Below are 20,845 nucleotides of genomic sequence, written 5' to 3'. Positions count from 1 at the left end.
ACATTTTGTAGGAGTTGGTATAACTCCTCTGAGGATTTCCATCTTAGTGGTCGTCAGAGACTTACGAGCCTAGGTTTAGTAAAACTTTGTCGGTGCATCGTATTGACATGGGCTGTTGTCACGCCGTGTCACGTTGTGTTTGAGGTCTTTATAAATATCAATATACGGACGCAATTTACGATGTAGTGTATGTTCAATTCTTGAAACTCAATCTTTCCTATGCGCGGAATCCTATACAAATTATAAGGAACGTCTAGAGCGGCGTAATACACGCATTATCTGTCATTAATTGTTGTGATTTTAGCAGTAATTTTTTTTAATGTTTTAAAAGACATCCTTTAAGATTACGATCTAGCCTAACTCTAGAAAGTGTCTAATAATACTAATTACAGTCTCTAATAAAAAAATAAGGCAGATACTGGTCTTGTATATTTTCGTTTCGACTTCAAAATTAGAACTCTTTTGTCCTTTTCAATCTTCTTCTTTACTTGGCTCGTGGTAGAAGTTGAATAGCCCGTGTTGGTGGAGCCTTTGGTCGTAAGTGATTTTAGCATAGACAAAAAAATTCTATTCAGTATTTCTGCTGAATGCGTATTGGATAATAGTGGCGAGGATGAGAGACATGTGGATGGATTTGGGGGAGCCCTTCATTCCGTCGGAGGTCGTGTACTAATGTTAAACATATTGACATGGACTTGAATGTAATCCTGACTATGTAGTACTGGAATACTAATTTTTTATTTATTTATTTTTGCCGTATGAATTCCAATTCTCAATAAGTACATACAATTTGTTTTCATATGATCTCATAATTTAGACGTATGGAACCTAACTTGGCGCTAATATAAAATTAAAATTAATATAGTACATAATTCATATGCAATTATTTTTTTTTATTCTACGTGCAATTTTATTGAATTCTATTTTCGGAACGTTGATTTATAACTTTTGTGTAATGTTTTTACACAGCCGTCATGTTTTATCCTAAGTAGGTTTTAAACACGTTTCCATGGTTTCAGAGCTTATCCAATCTTAAAGTTGCCTTTCTTAGTTGTTATCGTGGCTATGGTATGATGCTGAATAGTGGAATATGTGAGTGGAAGAAGATGGGTGATCTTTCTCGATCAATAGTAAGAAGCCTTGCTACACAGTTATAGACTGCGCTTGGCTGGACTAATGTACAATGCATTAAATTAATTTTAAAAATGACATTTTAAAAGCTCTTTTTCAGATACTTAACATTTGAAACATTTATATTTTTACCATCTCATTAATTACAAGATATTTGTGTGCCCTCTTTTGACAGGCCTTCTCCAATTTCCGCCGCTACATTATCTATTTACCGGATGATTTATTTATATATTATAACCACCATTACACTAAAATATAGCCGAAGATTAAATATATAATATTTACAAAAGGAAAAAATACAATAAAAATTATTCAATACATTTAACTAAGTAATACCTAATTTGGCTGTGATGTGTGATACGTGAAGGTGTGTATGTATGTGGGTTATGCTTATAATGCAGGTGATTTTGCGCCATTGATATTCTTAATACTCATTTTACCCATATTCCGCGATAGTTAAAATAGGTCAAGGCTTAAATATTGGTCGTTGAAGGTCCGGGCTGCGCGATACAAAACTGAGTTTGTTGCAGTTAGCGTTGAGTTGATTATCCTGATGGTGAGAGAATTTTAGGCATTGGTTATCAGTAGTGTTGTTTTTGAGTTCATGAAATATCATTATAATGAAAAATCTTCGTATTTAATTCGTTAATTTACTTTACAATACAATAATAATCTTTCGAATTTTGAACCTGTTCAAGCTGAGTTATAATTTGTAATAACTGGCAACTATTGCAAACGTTAACCGGTACGTTTTCATTGCGTTGAAAGGCAAATGTCATACAAATAGCTTTTAATCTTATACAGTCATCAGCATGAACTATGCAGAATAGGTACAATCATTTATTGCTTAACTGATTAGGAGTATTACACAAATGTCAAATAGAATGTTAGTTAGAAGTTGCATTTTCTATGTAAAAAGCTCTAAGTTTAATAAAACACTTTTTAAACGGATTGAAGCTATATATTATTTTATAAACATTTCGACGTTTCGCGTGCTTTACAGCGTGCCTGGTCACGGTGATAATAAATTTAAATTTTTGTAAAAAATTATAAGTTTATAATAATAATACATAGCTTCAATCCGTTTAAAAGTGTTTTCTTAATGTTAACAAAAGACAATACTAAGCTCTAAGTTTTTTACATTATTGCCAGTGGGGCGAGCAAGAACGTTGCCGGTCTTTTAAGAATTGGTACGCTCTTTTCTGGAAGGACCTAATGCCTTGTATTATTTTTCTAAATTAAATATAACTAAAGTCTTAAAGGAAGTTTTTGATACTACGTGATTCCCATATGTCAAAAGTTCGTATTGTCTTTTCTGAACCTCACCCTGGGTCTCGGGGCTGACACTTCGCCTTACTCGAGATTATTGATACTTCAATGTATGCAGGTTTAAGTTGAAGAAATTAGGATTTTGTAATGGCCGCCGCTGTCAGGTCAAGGTCCATTATGTCTATTACAGCTAACTTTCGAAAAATTTACAAAAATAGCTCCACCGATGTATTGGATTCTCATGTTGAACATTTAACGAGCCATAATACTAAAGATACTCAGTGTGAAGTCGTAAATTAGCTATTAGCTATTTATTAAGTTACTAACATAGTAGAAGCCATAAATGTCATATTTATATCAAATATAGCCTGTCCATACGCTGAGATCGACTGTACGAGATGTTTCATACTTTTTGTCACCTTGTATAGGTCTAAACTGGTTGAGTGTTTCTATTATTTATCAGAAATACAATTATCTTCATTTAGGGTTAAGTATTTGAAAGCCCTTTAATACAATATATTAATGCTAATTAATTAAAGCTAATTAAGTACTCCTATTTTTAAATCAGGAATGTGTTGTTCTCTGCAATTCAAGGCAGAAACGTCGGAAATACGATGTAAGCATTTCACGTAAAGAAATACTTAAATTTAAAGAAATACACAAATTTCACAGTAAATTTTTATGTATTCTCATTATTTTGTATAAAAAGACAAGTTTTGTTCTCTGTATACATTTACGCTACCCGTGCTAATTGAGGTAATATTAACAGGTACGAATAATTTATTTTACATTTACACATGTAGCTGTATTTGAAGCTCATTTTTTAAATAAAATTTCAGCAACGGATATAAACGCGAATTTATTTTTCAGCATTCGTGGTACCTCAGATGACGTGTCTCAACAAAGAGGAGGTTTTAATGTGTTCTTGCGTAGATCAAGCACAACATTTAGATATATTATTAATACAGAACCGTACATAGTTCTGTAATAGAAATATGGTGGATATTTCTATCCTCCCAAAGACAGATTGCGACATTACACGTGTACATGTTTGCAATATTAATTGTTGGGCGAATAACAACGTAGACTTACATTATAAAGAGGAATTTGATTTTTTGTTTTATGCCGCTTCACTACAATCAAATCCAACCAACGTTCGACATTCGAAAATATCCACGTGCGCCATAGAATTCGAGCATGACGCCGGGACTGCTATTTACACCTGCTATTAACATCGGGGTTGGCCAAGGCATTCAGCCCATGTTTATGTAGTAGCTTTATGAAGTATGAAGTAACTTTATCTGCGAGTAACATAACCTATATTACAACACTACAATCTATAGGAATCATGGAAAATGGGAAAAAATTTTTATAACAATGTTTGAACTTTGGTTTGGAATCTAATTTTTGTACCTCCGCTCGGCTTAAAACTAAATCATACATAAAATATACATATATACAAATGATTTTGTTATTTGATAGAAAGGGGCCATTAGCTTTTATCACGGTCAATAGTCAAAAAATACTTGACAATAATTTCTACATAACACGATTTATAATTAAAATATTTCGTACAATAAGAATATTTTCTGAGTCAGCATGGGACAGGTTGACAAGATGTTATTTTTAGTGAATATATGTAATGTGAGTTTTGTAATGTTAGTGAAAAATTTGTTTTTAAGAAAGTCTACTGGCCTCGGAAGTAGAAAAAGTTTTAAATGAAAAAAGTGCGTTATTGGGTTGCTTATAGGTTTGCGTTGTCTATGGTCGGTGTTTTTTCCAAATAAGTCTGGTATCCGTCAAGTTATACTGTACTTTATTTACTAGTATTAATAACTAATGCTAATGTAAATGCTTTATAAATAAAACAAAAAATCTCTATAGTTAGGACAACATAGAACATATAGGGATACCATTGGTGCTATGCCTTACAAGGCACCCTTTTTCGAAACGAACGCAAAACCAAAAATATATTATTGTATTATTTGTTAAAATATAAGTACACGATTACTACATTAATTTAAAACATAATTTCATTAATTACAATCTAATAATAGATTGATATTTACTGAATATTTATAAATAAAAACAAAATTTATATTGAATGAAAGTTCATGGTTGTTATGAAACTGTACATTAATTAAACGCGAGGCATTGATTGTATCACATTAAATGGGTAAATTTTTGTTCAATCTGAAAGGAACATGATTGAATTTCGTTTCATAAGTTCCGTGCGTTCGATAGTTTATAACTCCATCGGTAAATTACGAATAGTATTTACGACTGCAGTGTTGATGTATATTCATTGTGAAGCTAAGAAAATAAATTACGTAAAATTGTATTGTCTTTGGTTAACATAGCTTTTACACATTGAAAGAAAACAATTTTTAACTGGATTAAAGCTACTTGTATTATTATAAACTTCAAATTATTTTCAATATAAGATACGAGCTAATAAAAATACCTCATTGAATAAAATGTAAGTTAGCGTACACTTACGAATCATGAAAATCGAATTAAGTGTGCCGTGTCTCAATGAAAAAAGGGCGATGTCTCGGTCCCACGACAGTTAGTTCCATGTTTGCACCGAGTTATCTCAAATCATGAATTAATACACTAGTCAACAGGGCTGCCAAACTATATAGATCATTGACATTTAGACTCAATAAATACCGAAGTCCCTAATTCGATGTTGGTATGTCATTAATAATTTCAGAATTATGTGCTGGATTTTAAGCTAAAAAATAAAATAAATCATTGGCGCAACAACCGTTTTTAGGCCTGGGCCACAGATTTCTGTGTCTGTTTCATAATGATTTGTCAATCTAATAGTCAAGTAGGTGCGCACGCTGTCGTCTTTTTGAATCTAAAGCAAGCTGGTTTTTTTTACGATGTTTCTGTTCAACGTTTGAGCGAATGTTAAATGCGCACATAAAAAAAGTCCATTGGTGCACAGCCGGGGATCGAACCTACGACCTCACGGGATAAGAGTAGCACGCTGATGTGTTGGTCACCTAACTATATATATTTTCTTGATAAAACTGTGTTTTACATCTAAAAACAAATGCACGTACATATATGTAACCGGATTAATAAAATTTCCTAGTACTGTACAATGAAAGTAAGGTCTCATCTTGTAACAATAAAAACTACTTTTTTCCTAATACTGTCATGTATATATTTTGACAGCCCTATCAACAGCCTCACAGCCTGAGGCTTTTCAACTTACTACTAAGCTATAGCCAGTAGTGAAACAGCTCGTGTAACGTTTGCACGCATTCCGTGTTCATCTTATTCGAATTTTGAAAAATGCCTCGTGTGAAACGCGAAAATTAATTTTCTAAGTAATGCGGACATTTTAGTAACGCGCAGTGTTATCCTGTGTTAGTTATTGAATTTCATCAGAGGTTAACTAGTCATACTGTAAGTTACATACACGAACACAAATAAAGCCATTTCTCACGAACTATGAAGGTATTATGACGGACGATTAGGAACGAAAAAAACTATTGGTAATACGCGGAGAATTTGCCCTTGGAACTTATTTTTACATACAAATATTAGTTTTACATCTATCTTTATATAGCAAACCGTAATGTTTACAAATACGGAAAACAAATAACGTTTTCAGATATACACAATAGGAGGAAGTCACACATTAAGAACGTTCTTGATAATGTGTTTAGTTTTGAACATTCTTTCATATATAAACGTTTATACATACTCTATTTTTTCTAATATTAAGTCTGTGGGTGATTTTCACGTTCCCAAATATATTTTTTTTATTAAAATGATACCAAAAACTCTTTGATTATCTTTACTAAAGACTAGCGATGCCCTGTGGTTTCACTCGCGTTGATACCGATATCGTGGTAGTGAAAAGTCTACTAAGCCGGACTATAGATATATTTTTTTTAATCATAAAAGCTTTATTATACTTAGTTTTTAATTACTTCATTTCAGACTATTAGATACACACTAACATTCATAATCTATTCAATATACAGGTTTTTCTTTCCAACGAATATATATCTAATACATTTTTAAATTCGTAACATATTTTCCGTAGAATGTCCGACATTAGTAGATTTAAAAATGCTCTACAGGTAATGAAATAATGTTTTAATTAGCCCAGGACTTGATTATTATAAATTGTTAACAATAAAAACAAAAAAATATTTGTATTTATTTGTAGAACTTCAGTGTCCTAAAACTTCCCTATACACAACATTTTTGGCGTAGTTTTGTTTTGTGGCAGATAAATAATTTGATATTCTGGAGTTCCGACTTGGGATAGTCCAACATACAATTGCCCATGGGTAAACCATTCTTTTTGTAGATATTGGATACGTCCTATAATATAACATTTTTTTGTTCTTATTATTCATGTTGATAGTTTCCACAGCGCACACGATTACAGATTTATGGATAACCTTTCACCCCTTGGCTTATATTATTACATTTTAATTAGGGATACCTATTTTTCTAATAAAGCTTATCTCAGTCAATTGCAGTTTTCTAAAGGTGAAAGAATTTTCCAAATCCGTCTATTAGTTTTTGTGCGAAAATATTAAATACATACAAAAACACTCGCTGTGTTTCCTCTTTATAATATTAGTATAGGTATAAATAGCACAATAAGCCCACGGGTCACATGAGTGGTGATTTCCAGTGTGATCACTCAGCCGTAGAGGCGATAAATACTGCAAAATATTTAAAATCAAATACGTCTTATTAAATATGAAGTGCCTTATGGTATCTGATGTACAGTAATTAAAAGAATTCGTAACAAAAATCCCAGACAATCTGCGTAACACATGTCTGAATCCTACGCATTTAAAATTCAACACAGCGCTATTAAGACGGATAAGATACAAAATTCTGAGACATAAATTCACAATTGAATGAAAATAGATAAAATGTTTATTGTTACTTAACTTTCTCTGGTACTTAAATTATATGCTTGACTGACCAATGAGATCCATTTGTATTTACATTAGAGATTGAAGCCGATAAACAAATGGTTTATGTCGGATAATTATTGCCAATTACTTAATTCGCTTAACGATAAATCTTATTGTGATCCCTGAAGCAAAACAAAATAAAGTACCATTACAGATTACTCCAATACGCAACTATTTATATTAATTAACTAATAACGTTCAAATTCGCGGTCATTTAGAGGGAAAGGCTAAACATGGAGTACTGTTCCCACCTTTGGGTGGGAGCTCTCAAGTATTCAACGAAGAGCGGTTCGAATCGTCGACGACCAATCCCTTTCCGAGCTTTATCTTCTCTGCATCTTCTACCGCATTTGGCATTAAGAGTGTCCATGGGCGCATGTCACTTAACATCAGGTGAGCCTTCTGCCCGTTGGTCCCATATTTAAAAAAAATCACATACAAAACAATACGACATTAAATAGTTATAGATTTATTACAAAAATACTAACTATTTACAGTATAGGACTGTCATGAAGCAGACATTTTGTCAGACTTAACGGATAATTAAATGTCTGTAAATCTATGCAGTTCATGAATTATTACATACATACATATGAGCTCTTTTCGAGAGAAGAGAGAGCATAGATAACTCTTTTAAAGTTACGAAAACTTCAATTTTGTCCTAAATGTGTGTTTATGTTGATGATTTGCGTTCCCGTGTCCATCTAATTCTTGAAAAACCCCTACTCATAAAACGGAATTATATCACTCCTCCTTTAGTGTATAAAGGAACTCCTTACCTTTTGATATCAGACGAGCTGTCTTTAAATTTATTTAAAAATCTTCATTGCGATCAATTAGCTTCTGCCTCGTAATTTAGCTATTTATATATATTAATTGTGATTCATTAACCATTGGATTAGCTTCAACATTATTTCATCATATCATTATTATTTTTTTAATTATTTATGCACTTCTTGTTCTTTACCCTCAGGTGGTGATTCTTTTTTATTGTTTCATACTATCGCTCGCTCTACTACTACTACTAATCGCTTGTTACCCGTTGCCTAATATCTAAAGTAACATGCTTTTTTATATGGATGTTTTGTATAAGGTAACGAAATGTCATTATATATATTTCTCACTGTATTTACTCAGTTAAACCATTATATTAATAGCCATTTCTGAAATATATGTTATTTCAAAAATATTAACTATGTTCTTATATGTGGTTTCACATGCTTTATTGTAACGTCATGTTATAAAATCTTACCCCGTGAAACTGTAATTCTTAATATTAGTGCCTTCATCAAGTGAAAATAAAAAATGGCCACTTATCCATCAAAAACCGAATCCATTGAGGATACTCTCGGTCATAAGATGTTATTGACATTTTTGACCCATGTAATTACGTTACTTAATCATAGGAGAATTACTGTTTCACACTCAATGTCTAATGAATGTGAATTGTTTTATTGCTTTTCGTATTACATGAAGTGCTGACGCAAGTGGTAAGAAATTAGGCATTTGTAATATTTTTTGTTTATCAGTACTATTATATTATTTGATAGTTTTAATACGGAATTTCGTTACGTCTGTATTGATTGTGAATCCTTTGTTACTGTTGAACGAGAAAGCTCTCAAAACTATAACCAATTTATAAGTAGTTTATAACGTAACAAACTAGATTTCCTACTGAGTAATCAAAAATAGTAAGGTAATATACAATACTCCCTGAGGATACCCGGATTATTCTCCAGTTAAAAAACAAACGTCTCAAGATAAATATTACTTTTACATTTAAACACGTTTTTATTTCAGTCTTCCTTTAAGTGTGTTTATGGCAAAGTCCTCCTCCAAATCCTCTCTGCTCTGTGTCACTTTCTGCCATGCTTTTTCTTTAATTTGGTCTATCTACCTTCTAAGTTGTCTTCCTCTTTTTCGTTTATTGTACCTTGGACACCAGTTCAATACTTTTTTGCTTCACTTTTTTGCATCACTTTTCTGTTCCTCTTGCCATGTGTCCCGCTCTTTTCAATTTAAGTCTATTTATTTTTATGAAATCTGTTATCTTAGTTGTTTTTCTTGTAAATTTGTATACTTTACTTCCCTATTATTCATCTTTGACACACCTGTAGCTTCGTATGCTGTGCTTTAGTGGGCGCCCAATTTTGAGATCCATATGTTAGTACAGTATGCAACTATTGAAGAGGTTTTGATTCAAGATGAATATTAAACATGAATTTTGAAAGTAAATAAAAACCAACTAGTTGGAATTTAACAATACAACGCCTTATTGCGATGATAGCGATAAGCCGTGCCGGACTGTACGCTTGTCTATTAACTTTTTATCGTCTGAGATTGTTAACACATGATATCAAAGAATAATTAGAAGCAGATATATATTGTATTGAGAATTATTTCTTATTTATAAAAGCTTGCCAATGCTCGACACACTAATACATTGGTATAAGAAAAATAAAGTACAGTTTTAATGTGACAAGCACTTATAGGCAAAAATAACACACACGATGAAATAAAAAAAAAGAAATTAAACAAAACAATTAAATTATAAAAGCTAACGAAAAGCTTAAAGCTAAAGTGTGAAGGGAGCAACTATGGATATCCAAACTCAACTCGTTATCAGAAAGCTAAAATAAATATTTCTACTCGTTATAACGTTTGTTCACCAATAGCAATTATTTATATTGAGAAAAGAATCTGGGGCATTTGTAACTTCGAATAGAGATCCTGATCCCAATAATAAGTTATTGTCCCGCCAGATCCTATGGTTTCGTCAGCGATACGGATATTGAGAGGAATGCGTCGAACTATACAACCACTTCGGATTCGTTATAGCTGTCGTTAGAACACAGAGCTCGGTTGCTACTCCAAGATTTGTCGCTCTTTGCAGCCTGCAGTTTTATATCTATTTTCTTTATAGAAATATAATTGTCATTAAAATTAATAAGAATTTTAATATTTTCTCAAATCGCTTTCTGAACTCCTAACTATAAAAAAACCAGCAGTGTAGCATATACAACCTTTTTAGGTCCGGGCCTCAGATTTCTGTATCTGTTTCATGATCATTTAATTCTTCATCAATCTCCCGTGCCTGACACACGCCGTCGACTCTTTGAGACTAAAGCAAGCCGGTTTTCACACAATGATGAATGAATGAATTCTTTCACCGTTCGAACGAATATTAAATGCGCACATTGAAAGTACATTGTTGCACAGTCGGGGCTCGAACCTATGACATCAAGGATCATGACATCTAAAACAAACTATCAAACAGTTTTCCTTGAATGGTAGCTTAATACTATTTTAATTTTAATACTTCAAAAACCCAATAGGTATCAGTTAACAACATAATGAATAAATTACTGTCGTAGTGTCTACTTTTATAATATTATCTTACGCATACAGTGTACAATGATAAATGCAATATTATTCGTGATTTAGTACCGTGTTACTTGTAACCACAGTACATAACTTAACAAGACTTAAGACCTTTCGATATACAACAATGGTGTTGGCCTATAAATTCAGTTACTGTTCTGTCAACATGCACACATAAATAATATATCAAGCAATGTTTTATTACTATCTGTAAAATTTGCAATTGTGAAGTAAATTATATTGTTTTGTGGATTTGATCGGGTATTTTTCCCAGCGGTCACATTCACACATACCATTCTCTCAATTCATATTTATTAAGATAAGATTGTATGCAGAGTAAGGAATGTGGCCTTCTAAGTGTGAAAAAGTAATTAATCGTGAATAACATCGATGGGAAATATTAGTATTGCGATGTTATTACACACAAATTTAACTAAATCTTATTCGTAAAATAACAAACACTATGCAGCTTCGCATGTGGGTATCCATCCTCTTCGGCATAGATCTAACCCTGACTCGTACAGTGAAGGAATATCGTAAGAACATAGAACATGTTTTAGACACAAATATTGACGGTGTGTGAGAGGCACAGATACGACTAAGTCTAGACATTAAGAAAAAAATATTCAAGAAATTAACAGAAACTTTAGACCATTGTAGTGCCAGAGATTTAGTTACGATTTGTCTTTGCTCTTTATTATAAACTAATTTATATACACCAAACGAAACTGAGTTATACCGAGCATTATGAACTTAATAAAACATTTTAGGTTATAATTTAACCATATATTTTACCTTAGCCTTTTAAAACCATTAACATAAGCGATAAAAGCGTTTGATCTAATAAATCTTCGGTTTGTTGCTGGGACTCTATAAATTTAGTCCAACCTAAAGATCAGATGACACTTTTAGCGCTAAGTGACACTCTTGTCAAAAACATATTGATTTTGAAAATTATAATTGTGTGTTTTTACTTAAAGAATACGATTTTACAGTGCGTTAGATTTTTTAAATTAAGTTTCTCCCAACGTATTCATAAACAATGTTTCTACAAAGCGTGCCCTATAAAATAGTAGAAATTCATAATATATATCAACTGTTCAGAATATAATTCATTTATTTTATAATTTTGTTGCAACATTTGATTTCTCATTTATTTGAATTTAATTAAATAAATTATAATGTGTATGGGCGTAATTACGCTATGTTTCTAGGTATAGTCAACTATTTGTCATTTTATACAAAGGAAAAGCATTTGTTATCAGTCTGAACTCTCTCATTTATATATATTTACCTAGTAATTCTTTCCTCATCTCTGCAACTGACAAAGTGTGCTTTTGTTCGTGATTAAGTTTCAATCAAGGATGTATCGAGGTATTAGCAGTGCTTACAATTTACTATTAATAAACGGCTATTTAGTCGTCATTTAAGGTTTATGATGCCCAGAACATCATTAATTATATATCATATATTTGAGACCAAAAATTAGTCTAGCTATTCAAAGGGGGAACGCTGCCAGTTATTTAGGAACATTGCCCAAAGCGACTCCTTTTAATAATATATAGTTATAATATTTTAAAGGTTAGTTATTGTTTTTTGTTATAATAATTTATGTTAACTGTGGGATTACGGAAATTCATGAAATATCAATATAGAATATAATATAACAAACCCTCCGCCTCCAACCCTCCATTACATATGAAAAACGCAATAAAAAGAAAACGCTTCACATGACAACAATTAAAATTATGCACTTTCAATGTAAGATCCTCACATAAAAAAAACAATGGCGAAACAACCTTTTTAGGTCTGGGCCTCAGATTTCTGTATCTGTTTAATGATCATCCTTCAGTCTTCAGTGCCTTCTGTGCCCGACGCACACCGTCTACTTTTTGGGTCTAAGACAAATCGGTTTCCTCACGATGTTTTTCTTCACAATTAGATCTGAACGATGGAAAAGTATATTATATATGGCCTATTTTAAGGGCCCTAGATATATATACTAGACTACAAAATTAATTAGTTAACTAACTAAATAACTTAGTTTTTTACAAACAAAGTGTTAAACCTATAAAGAAATGTCAACTATCAAATTTTCGTATGGATTCATTAATAAAGCTCTAATAATAATAATAATGAACATACCTTATGATCACTTTTTATGTAACTTTAGATAAACCCTTTTCTAAAGCCAGATGTAGTATTACATTTAATTACTATCATTGGGTTAAACAACGCTTAACTTGGTAATGCAATTAATGATTAAAATTTTCAAATCAACGGTCAGTAATTCTTGATATGTCGGTCGAATGCCATGATAAAATTACTCCATCGTGTAGCGCTATATTCAAAAGTTCTTAAATGGAAAATGTTAATTGTCTTTATTCTCTTATACAATCAAATATAAATATTGATATAACTTTGAACAGTTTATAATTATATTACTTACAGGAAACTTTCTTAGTATGTTGGCCTTTAAAACAAATTGTATGACGTTTATAATTCATATTTTTTTGATTCGTAGCGATTCGATGTCTGCAGTCCCTAATAGTAATGATAAATTTAATTATACAATATCGCAATAAGTCCTAATAATTTGTCTTAGTTGTTTTCATTGAAAAATGTATGATTGAATTATTTTTGTATTTATCGAGTTTCACTGACTTGGACTTTAGTTCGTTTAAATGTTTAATCCGTTCGGGTAGTAATTAAAGACTTTAATTAGGAAAACAATGATTATGATTTTGGGAACATTTTCTAAGCTTTAGAACTTTTAGTGTCGATCCATTAAATTTTTTCAAAATCCTTAAAATTTTCACCCCATTTTATTAACAAATATATCGTTTAAAAAACTAGAAAAACTAACTCTTATAAAATAGGATGCACTGTTAATCAAATGATAATCGAAGATCTTAATATTATGTATATTAAAGGATGGTCGAAAATAATTGAAATGTATATGACATGGACCTAGTTCAGCTACAGTCAGATCAGATCAGATCAGTAGAAATTTAAAAAATTTACCCTATACTATAATATATTTAGTAACAAATATATCGAAAGAAAACAATTTTTTAACCGGATTAAAGCTATTATTATAAACTGCTTGTGCTTTGCAGCGTGCGTGGTCACGGTGTACAATTTAAGTAATAAGTTTATAATAATAAAAATAGCTTTAATCCGGTTAAAAAATTGTTTTCTTTCAATGTGTAAAAGCTATGTTAACCAAACAAATATATCGTTTAGAAACGTACTAACTCACTCTTAATTGAGTTTAATAAAATTATGTACATTCAAAGATGGTCGAAATGAATTTATGTGCATAGATTCTAACTGAACATATTTTTACCAGACGTGTGTTCATTAATGCACATACATTTGCTCTTCACGCTGCAAGCTGCGACCCCTGCTAAGCCAGTAGAAATCTGCAATAAAAATGGCCAATTATCGCAGCATACAACATTAATCAGGAATCAATGTTTTTCTTTAATTTCCTGCAATATATGAGGCAAGGTTTCATTAAGATGCGATGATATTACCCATTTTATATATATATATATACAGATATTAAGATTAATATGATGTACTTGTATCGTAGACATAGCATGCATAAAGTATATGATAGATCTTTCTAGCTCGAGCCCTGTTTATACGTTTAACGGTCCTGTTGTGTTTTATTTTTTGCGTAATTTGATACAATAGTATCACATATAAAATTACAGCCAATTTTTCATACCTATAGTCATACGATGTTAATTGTGTATTTACTTAAAATCAAAACATTTCTACATACATTTTACAGTGTTTTTGTTTTGGTGCGCAAAAGCATCGATCACCCCTTCCCGACAAAAAGCCCCATAAGACGCCCCGACATGGAACAGAACGGCAAAGCTTAGTCAGCGTAGGGTAGCGTAGCGTAGCTTAACCGCCATTCCTGGGGAAGGCGTTACTACATACTTGGCTCACACCAGTGAGCTGCCATCCTGTCTTTCAGGCGATTGACCACCCCGCGGAGGCCCAAGCCGAGATCTGAGTCTCCCAAGAGACACCCTTGCGCTAGTCGCAGGCCTAGACGATTCTGGCCGACCTATGCTCGCCAAGACAGCCCGAGCTGAGTCAAATCCCCTCATGCCAACAGCAATATAACAGTAAAAAAAAACACTCACCGAGGCCTTCGGGTCGTCCAGACAGTGGTTAGAACGGTGGAGGATACTCCATTTAGGTTGAGGAACCATTCTCCACACGTGTGTAACCAGGGAGACGATTTTGAGAGTAAAAATGATTTCTACGTGGATATTAAGATTAATCGAAAATTACAAGTTCGTGAAAAGAAAATAAGTCGCCTGTCAGTTTGAAATCTCGGTAAATGCGATGTTATCTTAATGTCGATAATTTATTATAACTTTCGTTTCAAATGGCATATTCAACATTACAAAGATATGAGCAACAACTTACGCCGTAATACATACCCAAAAAAACAGCCTTTTATACGTTGTATCTTAACGTTGTTCTATTTCAATTGATTTATTTCGATTCGATTGGCATTTCTATTTATATAGAAATAGGTATTTATTAGAAATGTACGCACGCAATACTGTAATACGACGATTTAGGAAACCACCACGATCGCAAAACTGAGAAAGCCCAAGTAAATAAAATGTACAGCCTTGATAGTAGGGGTTGTAGGTTCGATCCCCGGCACCAATCAACAGAACATTTTCCTATGAAAACAAATTAGTTAATTTAAGAGGAAGTAAAAAGCGCAAAAATTATTAATATTACTTAAACGCCCTTAATCCACTGAAAAACATTAAATTTCGGTTTTAATAAAATGTCACCACAATTACGATAAAATTTACGACATGTTTACGGCGAAATATCTTTGACCGCCATTACAATGCTTAAACGACAATTCTTAAAAGATATTTACGTTACAACACCAATTGTTACAACATTTAAGTCATTTAAATTGTTAAGGAACAATAAAATTTATATAATGCAATAGCAATTGAACGTACGTTTTGTTTGCATTTTACGATATCTATTATATTAATCAAGATTTGCATAAAATAAATAAGAACCAGTGGCGCTAGAACCTATTACGTTTGGGCCCTTGATTTCTGTATATGTTTCGTGAATATCCGTTTTATAAGATGCCTATTTTTGAGCGTCCGAGTCTCATCCCTGAGGTCGTAGTTTCGATCCCCGGCTGTGCATCAATGGACTTTCTGTACATGTGCGCATTTAACATTCGCTCGAACGGTGAAGACAAACATCGTGAGATAGCCGGCTCGCCTTAGACCCAAAAAGTCGACGGTGTGTGACCGGCACAGGAGGTTGATTACCTACTTGCCTATTAGATTCACAAATGAACATATAAGAAATCTGAGGCCCTAGAAAGGTTGTAACGCCACTGATTATTTTCTTTCATTATAACCCTGATAGAAAATATGAATATAATGACGCGAAAAAAATCCTACTAAACTTATTTCATGAAAGTTTCCGCTCTTTGTTTTTTGTTGATTCTTCTCTTAGTTATAGTCGCTTAGACACACATTTTGTATGCAAAATAATCGTATATGAAGTATATTTCTAGAATAACATTGTAGAAATCATAATTGGCAAGTTATCAAGTCTTTGACATCTAGTTTAATACTTTGCATATGATTAGCGAAAAGGATTAAGATATAATTGACAGGTGTTCTATTTACCTTTTTTTATGAGTAATATTACAGCTATATTTCTTTATAAACGAAAACAATTAGACAATACACAAAGCCAAAACATTACATTGATAAACACAACAGAATACGTAAGTCAATTAACTACATTAATAGATAAAAAGAGAGAAAATTTAAATTCAACATTTAACAAACGACAATTAATTTTTTTAAAGAAGAAACTAAATTGTTACTAGTGCTAAATAAAGTCAGTCTTCCCGCTTCTTAAAGTATTTCTTCTCATCTTTGGTGCGTCTTCAAAAACTGTATTGTAGTTAGCTAAAACCCGAAACATTGGCGAATTACGCGGATAATTCGTGTTCATACGAGGCACATGAAACAATTGTGAATGTCATGTTTTTGTTACTCAATAATTAATGTTCTACAAACAATCTTAGGTTCAGAGAATCTTATTGAAATAACAGAATTACAGTTGTAAAATAATGATCATTAAATCGTGTTATGGGTTTTTAACATTAAATAAAACAAATTAGCACATATTAGGATATTTATAAAAGGAACTTCAAGACTTCAACTTCAACAAGTAAGCTAGCAAAATACAAAATTAAAATATATTAAACTAAATCTTATAATTAACTAACTAAATCAATGTGGGCGCCAGGAGGATTTTTGTTTATCCTACCAAACCTATTATATGTGGTAATGTTTACCACATAAACAAATTGTTAATTTTAGTATTCAATAATGAACATCTAATTTGTGGGCGTTTCCCAAAGCCCTCAACACAGTTATAACCGAAATAATCCAAAATTGTATATCACACAACACACAAGTTATGTCTCAAAAGCGTTCCAATACACGGCATCAGTGCCCGTGTCTGTCGTTTTGTCTCCACCCATCCTATTATAAGCGTGCAAATTATAATTTAATCTCGAAAGACAATATGCCTACGTCATACACGCAATACCAGTTGTGTATATAGAATAAAAAATAATCACACAATATTATGGTGGCGCTAATTACGGAATTAAATTGATGTCTGTCGTTGACAATGTAATGCGTTTCATTTTTAAGGCTTATCGCCCCCTAATTGTGTCATTTGGGATAATTTAATGGAATTATAGGCATTTGTTAAAGGCTATTAGGTGGTTTGTTTTTGCCGCCTCTCCGATTGATACCGTGAATCAGCATCGCGAAAGTCGCTCTCATTTATCGTTGAGACGAGATGAAACTTGTCTTGAGGACTCTTTACATTTAGCGGTTGCACTTAAGTGATATGTTTTTTTAACTTTCCGATACTTTGAATAATGTAGTCAGTATAATAAAAATAAATCTATATCATACCATAAATGGAATTAGAAGTTATTTTACTTTGGCGTAACAAGTTTCCGAAAAAACTTTATTCTACTATTACTTGTATATTTATATTCCATATTCTTTGTAGAAAAAACAACACTATCAATATAAAAATGGAATTAAATACATTGAAAATTTTATTATTACGCATTATCTAGTTAAATAAAGTTTATTTAAATATCACAAAATAATATATCTAACTTAAGGATGTCGTTTTTTGTGACGGCGTGCGCGCATCGTAAACTTTTGAAAAAAAAATTTACTCTCATCATTTTTCCCTAACGAGCCAAAACCGTATAAGCTCAAAAAAAAATTTAGCAGCAAGACCGCCCATTTATATCCTACGATGCTACGTTTGCATAATTGAAGTGTTTGCTTCGCGATATTTTCCTCAAGCCTATAGGAGCTTACTACATTTGTTCTTAAAAATTTAGTAATTTAGTATTATAAGTAACTAGACTACTGATTGTGCTTTTAACAGTAAGACCTCCTATTTACATCCTTCGTCTGTCGTCGTATTTTATTTCTGTTTTGTGTAATTATGAAATATACTGTGTAAATAAAGTTTCATTATTACACCCATATAAATCTTGTTTTCATTGTTTTTACTGTATTCGAATATTTATGTTTCATACATATTAAATTTTACACGCAAAATTATATGCCACACCTACGATACATAAAGTTACGACTTACATAAGGAATTTTGACGTACGTTGTACGTAACATAACAAACGCAATTAATACACCCGTGGTATTATAAACCTGTTTCGACGAAAACATTTAACGAGTCCCACTGTTAACGATAAACTTCCATGGAACTGAGTCGTAATATCTAAAGCTTTTTATCAACTTGTACATTTTTGGCTCAGTATCGGCAGCATTTTGATTATCCGATATTTGCTCGCCTTGTACGGTAACTTGTATTTAACATTGTCAAAATCTAAGTGCTTTTGTGCGTATGTTTTTATATGTAATTACATACTTATGTTTATTCGGCTTCTTTGTAGAATGTATTTCCATTTGCATAATCGCTAACAATCACTTTATCTTACAATAACTTATTAAGATAAGTTATACATAAGTAAAAGTATTATTTCAGGTCAAATAGGGTAGGAATTTCAGGTAGCCTTAAAATTCTTAAACTAGTAGATTTTTAACTACACAAATAGACGCCGACACAACTGTTTGCTATTGAGTTTGTAGTAGGCGTGTTGTTAGATACGTCCTCGGACAGTAGAAGAAAATGTCAATATGTGAATGTCTTCTATAAAACTGTACACCACTTTGCTCTATTGTCAATAATTTGTTCAGTATATGCATTAATTTATTGGTATTGGGTAAAATTATCAAATTTTCAAACGGATTCCTTACTTTTTTGAAAATAATCTATAGCTTATCATTCAGAGTGCGACTCGCATCCCTGTGGTCGTAGGTTCCATCCCCGTATATGCCCCAATGAACTTTCTTTCTACGTGCACATTTAACATTCGCTCGAACGGTGAAGGAAAACATATTGAGGAAACCGGCTTGCCTTAGACCCAAAAAGTCGACGGCGTGCGTCAGGCATCGAAGGCTGATCACCTACTTGCCTATTCGATTAACAAATGATCATCAAACAGATACAGAAATCTGAGGTCCTAAAAAGGCTGTAGCGCCATTGATTTTTTTTTATCAGGGATAGTGTAGGATACTTATTATAATGAAAGAATTTCTGAAATCGGTAAAGTACTTTTGGAGTCTATTCAATGCAAACAAGCAAACTATCAAATCTTTCTCGAAGTGTAGGTTAAACGTATTTTTATCACTGGGGTCTAATATTATGATAATCCAAAACTCAGCTTAAGTTCAGAGATTTGAGATATTAAATGCATTCATTATCTTCCATTCCTTGTACATACGCAAAGTGCTAACCTATCATATGATTCGCCGCCCATGGACACTTTTTACCTGTATCACCTCGACGTCCGTCGTTCCACAACTGAGCGTTTATTAAGGCAGTTTTTTCCACGCACCAATATGTGAATCCAGCTGCCCATTGAAGTACTTTCGTACCTCGACTTATGGTCCTTCAAGAAAAGAGCGTACCAATTCTTAATGTAATGTGTGGGCGGCGGTATCACTTAACGTTACCTACTTTACTACCTGTTGTATTTAAAAAAAAAACTTTTAATGCCTACTACACAATAATTTATTGTCATATAGTGTCAAATTACAAGTATATACAAAGTATACGTTCATTACAACTCATGTTTTTGTGCTTTCAGCATTCTTGAAATTGTTTGTCGAAATCTGTTATCGTAATTGTCAATCTAGTTTTTTCTTTATGTCGTAACGAGCGAAAATTCGCTATAGGATATTAAAATTAATTGCAGACGCGTTCGAAGTTTAAATTATACGTTAAGTGCCGGCTAAGTAGCTACGCGGTGGTTCCGTGCCGAGTGTAATTTCTTAATTATTTAATGGAAGCGATTAGTAGTAAATTATGAGAAATTCAATCTCATGTAATGCTGTTCGGGTAATGTACACTAATTCCTTTTTACTATATGCCGAATACGAATTATTGCGGCCATACAATGCGCAGGATTGTTGCCTCAAAACTGTATACTGTTAGACAGAAACCGATGGAAACACATCCGCTCCAGATGTTTCCTTGCGGACCACGACGCCTAGACATAAGGTATCGAGAGAGAGAGAGTGATTTTAACCCCCCTTAGGTCCTACTAAATAGACCAAATTGAATTGTAATCAATGCACTCTTTTGTCTCTTTCAGTCGATGTATACGCTGTTATGAAATGACAGTCTCTTCTCGGCATTTATTATTTTAAAGCGGTCAAATAAAAACAAAATCAATGTAGATTTAAGAGATTTATCAGATATGGTACAGTTAAATAAACAAAAATATTTTCTTCTAAATCTCTCCTTCGCCTGGTATCGAACCCAAGACATGTATACCACACTTTAGCCACACCATTATTGGCATTAGATTCATACAAAAAATACAATAATTGTTGTTACAACATGCACAATGGGTCTTCAAAAGTGGTCATAACGAACTTATG

The 20,845-nt window shown here is 32.5% G+C and overlaps 1 protein-coding gene across 1 annotated transcript in view; it reads left to right on the top strand.

Annotated features, from left to right (window-relative positions):
• Positions 1–5,712: 5,712 nt before the first annotated feature.
• Positions 5,713–20,845, top strand: part of LOC123715321 (inositol-trisphosphate 3-kinase B) — a 61,330-nt gene continuing 46,197 nt past the window's right edge. The window contains exon 1 of the mRNA XM_045670296.1: positions 5,713–5,823. The gene's annotated coding sequence lies outside the window, so the exon portion shown is untranslated. The remainder of the gene's footprint in view (positions 5,824–20,845) is intronic.

The sequence above is a fragment of the Pieris brassicae genome, chromosome 1 (assembly GCF_905147105.1).
Source record: "Pieris brassicae chromosome 1, ilPieBrab1.1, whole genome shotgun sequence".
Classification (NCBI taxonomy): Eukaryota; Metazoa; Arthropoda; class Insecta; order Lepidoptera; family Pieridae; genus Pieris; species Pieris brassicae.
The sequence above is the reverse complement of the archived record's forward strand: the minus strand, read 5'-3'. Positions and strand labels throughout refer to the sequence as shown.